General features: G+C 40.3%; 1 protein-coding gene across 5 annotated transcripts in view; it reads left to right on the top strand.

Moving 5' to 3' along the window:
• Positions 1–7,810: 7,810 nt before the first annotated feature.
• Positions 7,811–9,429, top strand: part of LOC109639641 (RNA-binding Raly-like protein) — a 75,783-nt gene continuing 74,164 nt past the window's right edge. Inside the window, exon 1 of one of the 5 annotated variants that reach the window (XM_069512567.1) lies at positions 7,811–9,119. The gene's annotated coding sequence lies outside the window, so the exon portion shown is untranslated. The remainder of the gene's footprint in view (positions 9,120–9,429) is intronic. The other 4 variants (XM_069512566.1, XM_069512565.1, XM_020103228.2 and 1 more) reach the window with 4 other exon arrangements.

The raw sequence follows: 9,429 nt of genomic DNA, 5'->3' as shown, positions 1-9,429 counted from the left end.
CCAAATCAAAGACCCAAAGTTTGGCTGAGACGTTGCATCCTCTTGGAAATCTGCCTTCACACAAACATGGACATTCTCCTCTTCTGCACTTGTTTCTCTGAATGAAGGGTCAGTGGTGAAGGAAAGAGTTTTTATATAAGAGTAGTTGATGATGCTGAAGACGTGCAAGTTAAAACTGTTTCAACTCAATATACTGACTCACCCATATATATATTGACCCACCTCTCACTGTTGACCTCCTAAGATAAGGTTATTCAGGCTTCATGTTTAGCAGGTTTGCATAATTGATGAACTTCACCTCATATTTCACCTTGACTCAGTGGGTTTAAAGAAAGATCTCATTGTGATTCTCAGCTGTAGATGTGCACATATTGTTTTGCACCTTTTCTGCTTTGTCTCAATCACAATTTTAATTAAATTAACAAGACAATACCCATTATAAATAAAATACAGTGGCTTATTTGTTATCTGTCACATTCAGGGGGCACATGTTTTAATCATTTCTGACCGATTTCTATGATTATTTACAATTAAAAAAACACCTGATCCAACTGCTCACAGAGGATTTGATTGATAAATTAAAAATCACTAATATCAAACAACAATACTCAATCGCAGTAAAACCTTAAATATGAGCTGATTAGTTTTAGATATAAAGACAAACCCCAGAACCAGCTCGGATACATGAGGGCAAACGTCCAGACGCTGACGGAGAGGTAGACTTTAAGTGGAGTTTTGAAAAGCACAACTGCCTTTACTGTGGCTCTGCTCAGCTATGAAATTAAAAGCAAATAGTCTAATGAATCAGTTTTGTTTCTAAATTTAAATTATTCTAATTCACACCACAGTGACCTGAACTTCTTCAGTTTCATCCTTGAATGTGCACAGACGATTCGTGAAGACCAAAAAAGATTCACTCTGCAACATTAATGTGTTTATACATGTTTTTCACCATTAATGCATTTCTAATATAAACTGTTTATAAATTACATAATCTAATTTGTAAACCAAACTCAAATCAGTTTATCTTTGAGTCCAATTGAATGTTTGTACTTCAAGGCCACAGTGACCTCGACCTTTGACCTTTGGCTACCAAGATCAAATCCAAGTTCAAGAGAAGAAGCTCTTCGGAGACAAAAAAAAAAAACATGACAACAATTTTCTGGAAAAATTTTGGAAAACAACTGAGCAGAAGAAGTGATTTTTAAATAACACATTAAATCCAGCAAACTGATATAGTTTTAGTCACACGCAATTAAGTCCCCACAGCCACAGTTGGAGCAATTTCATGCTCCTGTGGTTGAACAAACTCGTTTTAAGAGATCCATCATTAGGAATCCAGAGCAGTCCCTCGTCCTACCTGTCCCATACGCTCTAACATGCAATGTGCTACAGCCACAGAGACTGGCCACGGCTCACAGTTGTACAGTAATGCTGCGCGCAAACAAATTAACTGTCATGTACTTTGTGTTAATTAATTTGCAAAAGGGCACGAGCAGCACAGGACAATCAACCCGCCTCAGCTGCACCGTGCTCCCAGCTGTGTCGTGGCCGGGAGAGTCCGGATACTTCGCAGTGAAAAGGTCGTCCTGCGTCAGCCCCTGTGGGAAACTGTGGCCGTCACACTGAACCTGAAATATCCCCGTGAGAGGTGATAATTATCACATCTGACTGCTGTTAACAAGGGAAAGAGACGGCGTCACATTTCCTCTTTTCCTTCCTCTTCCAACGTTTTTACGGTTTCTTGACACCGACTGAGCAGAATTAATTTAACACAGATTTTCTTCAAGACTCTTCAAACTTAAACCCAGAGCGTAAACATTTTGTGAGACGGCGCTGCAGTGCCACGTGGGTAAATTGTCAAAATCAAGTTTAATCTGCTTTTTTTTTTTTTTAAATATCTGTCTGCTCGGCTACTTGACTGACTGTGAGCGTTTGAACCTTTGTCCTGTCAACACACTTCTGTTTACTTCTCCTGACAAGACATCAAAATGAGTATTACTCTGAGGGAAGGAAGAAACAGTGCGGGTGAATATAGAGCATCTGTAATTGGGTCTTATTTCACGGGCAGACATCGGTGATGAGAGCGTCTCGGTTTGCTTGAGAATTTCAGTGAATGTTGATGGTTATTTTGACAATGACAGCTTTGACGATTCTACTCCTGCACAGGGAAGCAAACACACAACCATGAGAAGTCTACGGGAGCGTAGGTGAAAACATCCAGGCTCTTAAAAAGGAATAATAATGTGGGTTTCTGTGGCTCCTTCACTTACACTGTCACAATCATCATTTGACTCCGACCTGGATCCTGTGACAAGTCCTTGAAAGGAAACTCAAATAAATGATGTCTTGAACAGTTTCTCGCAAAAGGAAAATATCGTCCTGTGATTCGGCACATTTTTCTTTGTTTTACCCACAATGCAACTCGACCACAGAAAGTTTCTGGTATCAGCTGATGTATATTTCAGCACCAAGCCTTAAGAAGATCAAAGAGGTCTGGTACGATCACTTCCTTCTGACTTCACAGCCCCAGACTTTCATTTTCACATTTTCAAACTTTGATTCTTCAGCATCTCTCGGGAGATTGCTTGACGACATTTTCCAAACTGTATCACGCTCGTTCCAGAGCGGCCTCTGTCATACGTCGACAGTAAATTAACTTTGACATGGGATATGGAGTTCCCTGTTTTTAACAATATTTATATAATAATTTATATAAAAGGGATTCAAATCAAAAGCATCTCCCCAAGATCTGTTAACAGAATTTATCAAAACATTAATTCTGATATAGAAACTCACCTTTCTCATTATGCGATAATTATTTTCTCTCCATGTAACTTCAGTTTCTTATCTTAGACTCAGGTTCACATCATAAGAACACTGGATAATTAGAAATAGTCAGTAGGAGGAAGCGTGACCTCCTGAATGTCACATGGAGATGATCTTGCACTTCCACAGTATAATACAACACTTAAACTGAAAATACACATGTATATCTCCTGAGACGTTAACTAATCAGCCCGATATAATATTGTCACCTCCAAGTTCCACATAAAGAGCTTTACTGTGTTTACCTGACTTAAGGAAACGATTTTGGATCATGACTCAGGAGCTTACGTTCCGTATCTCGGAACGCTGATACATCTATCTCACTTTGTGACTTTGATGAAAGTATTTCCTGACGCACGAATGAAAGTCAAAGAGACAGTTTATCTCATTTAAACCTTGTGCTCGCTCACACATCTGCTTTATTGCGATGCAGAACCCATTTCATCGCACACCAAAGGCCACACATGAACAGAAACATTCTGCAGTGCAGCAGCACACTAAATAAATAAAAAAAGCCTCAGTATCTTGTTATAATGTGAACATCCTGGTATAATGAGATGCTTTTATCATGAGATTATGTGCAGTGAATCTCATAAGCCACAGCTGAAGGTTAGACAGAAGAGAACAGATAGTGGAACATGCCGTCCCATGAAGAATAATGCAGCGAATTTCACTTTGCTGCTCTTCCTCTGCTGGTAGACAAAGTCCTTTGTAGTATCAGAATACTAATCACAATCCCATTAAATATTATATTGCTGAGCAAGAACTCATTGTGTGTTAGATCTGAAAAGAGACTTGACTGGTTCATCAGAGGCCTCGTCCTGTTTTGTGTTGAACTGAATTTCTACAGGTTCACTCAGTTTTTTCCAGAAACAAAACCGAGAAAGCGAAGCTGCGTTGTGAAACCGTGAGGTCTGTTAAAACTGTCAGTTCATTTAAAAGGTCCAAGGTCATGTTGATCTCGTGTTTTGGTGAACGTGACATATCAGACAGCCATAGTGTCACTTGGACTCAAGGATGACCTGAGGAGAGCTTCAAGATCCGAGGTCAAGATCACTCTGACCTCACAAAACACACTTTGCCTTGTGAATGTGAAATTTTAAGAACGCCTCGAATGCCACAAATGTTCCGTTAGACTCACAAATGAATAGACTTGATAAAGGTGGTTAGAGGTCAAAGATCAAGGTCACAGGGACACAGGTGTCATGAATAAACTGTCCTTTTCTACCTATATGCTGCTACTACTGTGTAAAACATCCAAATATCCAACTGGTGGCTGAGTTGCATCTTGGGTAATATAGGCAATGGTTTTTGACATGAAAGAACGTAATCAAGATGTATCCTCTGGTTCTGCTGCAGTAATTTTAAACTAATTTAATGATTATAGCTTTAAGATTCATTTAAGAACAACAACTTAAATGTTTAGCAGCAGCTGATCCTCCAGCACGACGATTATTAACAGAGTGAGTGATGCTCACGTCAGTAAACCTGCCTGAGGTCCCAGTAGCCCTCTGTGTGTCAGTCAGCTTGGATGGAGTGCAGCCATAGACAGGGACAAAGGGAGGAAGGAAAATGAAGGTGCACAGAAACACATGGGACATCCATTCAGTCGAGTCTGAACCCTGAAAAATTGAGGGACATTTTTCTAACTGAGCCAGCGCCCCCCTACACACATTTCCAACATTTAAATTATGCATAATGCTGAAAAAAGCCTTCCCTGCAATGACTTTACTAAACCCATACTCCACTGATGATATTAGCAAACATAGGCAATTGGAAAAAAAAAAAAGGCTTCTCGAGTATAATTCTTATTTTGACTTATTAGATATAATCCTTCCACCTCAAGCTATAGATCTGTAAATGTAACCCATTTATTGTAATGAGCGTTAAATCCCCTTACGTGAGCACACTCCATTTATTTTTGATTAAAATATCCTGCATGACTTCTGCAGACTCCTTGACAAATATTAATTAAAGAATACAAATCCTGCCATTGCTTTAATAAGTGAAATTAATTCAGTCCTTATTTATAAAGGTGTGTGTGTGTGTGTGTGTGTGTGTGTGTGTGTGTGTGTGTTGCCATAGGGTCCTGTGCCTCACTGCTGCAGTGAAGTGGGTCTCAGCTGTGCGGGGTGATGACCTCAAGATATCACACAAAAAGCAGAAAAATGAAAAAATATTTTGTGGAATGTTCTTTTTGCAACGACGCCATCCCTCCACAGAGGATGTCATGAAATGTCTCACTGATAGAGGTCGTGCTCGTCCATCTGCCATCACAAGAAGTAGCTGTATCTCTCAAATAAATCACGATAAGGATCATTATTTTTGTTACACACAGCCAATAAATAATGTACCAACAGATATCGATTAATGCATTTCAAAAGGAAACTTGTGTATATGTAGAAACGTCCAGGAGCTGACACGTTTTGCATTCTGCCTCTGATGGTCTGTGCTTCCTCCACTGTGCTGCACTGATTGGGATATTATACCAGGCAATGGGGCTCAACTTCATATCTTATTTAATTTGTAAAACTTGTAACAGAATATACACTGAGGTCAGGTTGGAAGAGAATCTGACAACCCAGCAATCGAGATCTTCCAAGGAGCATGTGAATGCACACACACAGGCCTGAAGCCTGAAGTGTGAACCAGCATATAAATGACAGTATCATCTCCCTTGTTTTCACCCACATGTGGAGTGAGACATAAATTCTTTATTCACCTGTTAATCTTCCACAGCGTGTGTTAAAAGTTAAGGGATGATTTTGAAGCCAAATGAGTTTGTTATCATGCATTAGTCATTGTTTATAGTAGAGTACGGGATTGGATTATGTGGATTAACGCCGGTTCCGGCCTAATTGCGTCATTTTCTTTGTCACCTTTTGCTCTGCCCACGTGTTGGAACCTCTCTCCATCTCTTTACTATCTGATTCTGAAGTCAGAGCTCTGCAGCATCCTGAATAAGCTCACTGACAGTGAGTTAGGTCACGAACACCCCCAGGCATCGATAATTACGCTCTGACATGTCCTGCACGACAACACGCTGACTGTCAGGTTGGGTTTACGGGCACAAAGACCGACGTGTGACGACACTATTGACATATATCACACCAAATGAGGTAATATAAAAAATAAAAAAGAAGAGGGAACACAACGGTGCAGTGCAATTTGTTGCCAAAGCAGCTTAACGGGCTCTGATGGCTAAGTGAAAGAAGAGGTAAACACAATCAGTGATAAAGCTGCTAGATTTTGCTCCAGGCAAAGTTTGATCGCCGTTATTGGACACCCAGTGTATTCTTCAGAGACTGTAAAGCGTTTTACATTGTGACTCCCAAAGGCTTGGATGTGATCTGGAAAGTAAATTAAATTAGACAGTGCTTAAGGTGGAAACAGTGCACCAACCACAGTTATGATGGATGAATGGTGACAGTTGTCTCCAGCGCTGTGTACTTCTACTGAATTTTGTCTGACAACTGAAGTCAGACGCTAATGCATCAATAACACATTATCACTTTCCTGTCTGGCACAATCGGCAATAACCCACATTTCTCAGGTGTGTTTATTTAACAAGAGAGAGAGAGAGATGTTTTTTTACAGGAACTCATTTTGGTGCTTTGAAATCAAACTGAGGTAAAAGAAACTCTACAGATTCTGGACCTGGGACATGAAATGAGGACAAATAAATGAAAAGAATGTGATTTAAATAAAAGAGAAGTGAGTACAGAGTTAAAGCCAGCTAGTTTAAGCACCATGGACAGAGCCAGACACCATAAGATTCTGTTATTTGGTTGTTAGTTATAAATCGTTTTGTGTTTTCTTGCAGTTTGAAATCCATGAACAGGCCTGACGCCAAAGATTGTAAATAAAGATGGACGACATGACAGCTCCCACATTGTGTACACTGCACACAAGCTCTCGACTAAGGGTCCACGTTGGGTGCGTGGTAGCATCGCTACGTCCGGTAGCGGACATTTAGGCTAAAACCTGGTGTAAATGAAACCTTTCCAGTTGAATTTGAAAACTGCAGGATCAGAATGTAGGTGTGCGTTTTCTTCTGTCGTTTTATTACATTTGAAAAATGCATCACGAGCTACTTCACTTGTTTTGGATTTGGCTGCAACACTGTTTACCCCTGGAACTCAAACACTCGACCCACCCCTCCATCGGCACAGTGGTGAGTAGATCATTTCCTTTTTAGGTGAACTATCCCTTTAAGTACTAATTATATATTTTCAGCACCATGGACAGAACCTCATCATATATAATAGTATGTATGTTATATTTTCAGCACCTTGGACAGAACCTTGACATATATATATATATATATATATATATATAATAGTACTTGTACTATATGTTCAGCACCGTGGACAGAACCTCATCATATATAATAGTACTTGTACTATATGTTCAGCACCGTGGACAGAACCTCATCATATATAATAGTACTAGTGTTATATTTTCAGCACCATGGACAGAACCTCATCATATATAATAGTACTAGTGTTATATTTTCAGCACCATGGACAGAACCTCATCATATATAATAGTATGTATGTTATATTTTCAGCACCTTGGACAGAACCTCATCATATATAATAGTATGTATGTTATATGTTCAGCACCATGGACAGAACCTCATCATATATAATAGTACTAGTGTTATATGTTCAGCACCATGGACAGAACCTCATCATATATAATAGTATGTATGTTATATTTTCAGCACCTTGGACAGAACCTCATGTTATACAATAGTATGTATGTTATATTTTCAGCACCATGGACAGAACCTCATCATATATAATAGTACTAGTGTTATATTTTCAGCACCATGGACAGAACCTCATCTTATATAATAGTATGTATGTTATATGTTCAGCACCATGGACAGAGCTCACTTCATCTTTAAGGACTGACAGTTGGTCCTGCACGTGCTTCGCCTCCTCACTTCCTCTGGGGGATGATGGTTATTTTTTGTTTTTTCTTACAGAGCAGATATTGACCAGCTCCTCCTGCTCTCTCCTCCTCGTCTATCCCCCGAATCCTCCTGCTCTCTACCATCCCCTGGTTCCTCCCGTTCCGTCCTCCTCATCCATCCGCTGGTTCCTCCTCTCAACTCAGGAACACGCGTGTGTTATCAGACCTCCTCATTCCTCCAGTGAACGGAATGAAACGGGGGAGCAGGATGTGTGGATGCTCTCGTGACGCTGACACCGACTGAGCTCTGCATCTTTAAAACAGAAAAAAAAAAAAAGAGCCACGAACAGAAAGAGGCAGCTCAGTCAGAACCGCGGGACGAGCAGGAACTACCAGTCTTTTTGACTTGTGGAGAGAGCCGAGCCGTGAGGAGAGAACTCACCGCGCATCAGCTGCTCCTCACCGGCCTCTTATTGCTGGAAGCCGCGGCTCAATCAGTCACATGACACAACTGGAGGCAGAGACCTAGAGAAACAGCCACAGCGTCTCAGCCTCGCTCCGCCATTCTCTATTTTGAGCCATATCACATTTTTATCGCCACATTTTACTCCCCGCTCGGTGAGTACATTTCCAATGGCTTTTTTTTTGTAAGCATTTTTTTGTCTTTTTAATTGCCCTCCCCGTTTTTTTTTATTTTTCCTCCTTTTGCTGGTGTTTGAATTGAGCAGTGACATGGTGGTTTTCAGCGTTTTTGATTCTCAAGTTTTTAGCATGTTATTCTGATCCGGTGCCAGGAGGGTGCACGGGGGCTTGATCGGTCTTCACGAGGCTTTTACTTGCTTGCAGTTTTGTTTCGAGGGTCGAAACCAAGCAGGTTTTGTCAGTATTGAGATTTTTCAACATTTATTGGTGGGTTTTGAAACATTTTTATTTTTTCTTTATTTTTTTCTTTATATATATATATTTTTGTTTCTGTCGACTTTTGCTGTTGCTATGCTTTGGTTTGCATTTTGCAGTGTTGTTCGTTGCCTTCCAGTTTTGTGATTTTGTGAGATTTTGATGTGTCGGTGCATCTCACCGATCGAGCCCTTGATTTTACTTTTCTCTGTGGGAGAATCCAGTCCTTTTTAAAACGTTTTAACCTGATACTTTTCTTGCAGCCGAGCTCACAGGTTTGTTTTTGTGCTTATCTTTATTTTTTTGTCCTTATACTTTTGCTGGTGGCAGTGTCAAGTATTTTTGGATGTGGTCGTTTTTTTTATGACTAGATGATGCTGGGTGGACGAGGGGAGTTTTGATTCTTGGGGGAGTTCAATGCGTTTTTGTTTTTATGTGTCCACGAGGATGAACAGACATTTTCCCTTTTGCAGGTAGGCTTGATATGATACGAGTGGATAAAGTGACACGTTTCTGTATTTTACAATAAAGACTGAGGTGACAGAAATATGCACCTGTGGCTGACGTGTTATTTTGTGAGGCTGCTGATTATAGGATTCCTTTATCACCTGATCGTGTGATCGATCAGTGCTTAAAAACCCTCTATACAAAAATCTGTACAAGGGTTGGAAAATCCCACACAGGTCTTTTTTCTCACAATGTTCCCTTTGTGTGTTGAGTTCAACAATCCGAGCAGCTGAGGAATGAATGTAAGTAGCTGCATTCAGGTCCCCTCGGAAGGAT

The sequence above is a fragment of the Paralichthys olivaceus genome, chromosome 17 (genome assembly GCF_024713975.1).
Source record: "Paralichthys olivaceus isolate ysfri-2021 chromosome 17, ASM2471397v2, whole genome shotgun sequence".
NCBI lineage: Eukaryota > Metazoa > Chordata > Actinopteri > Pleuronectiformes > Paralichthyidae > Paralichthys > Paralichthys olivaceus.
Note: the sequence above shows the minus strand (reverse complement) of the source record. Positions and strands in the feature narration are given on the sequence as shown.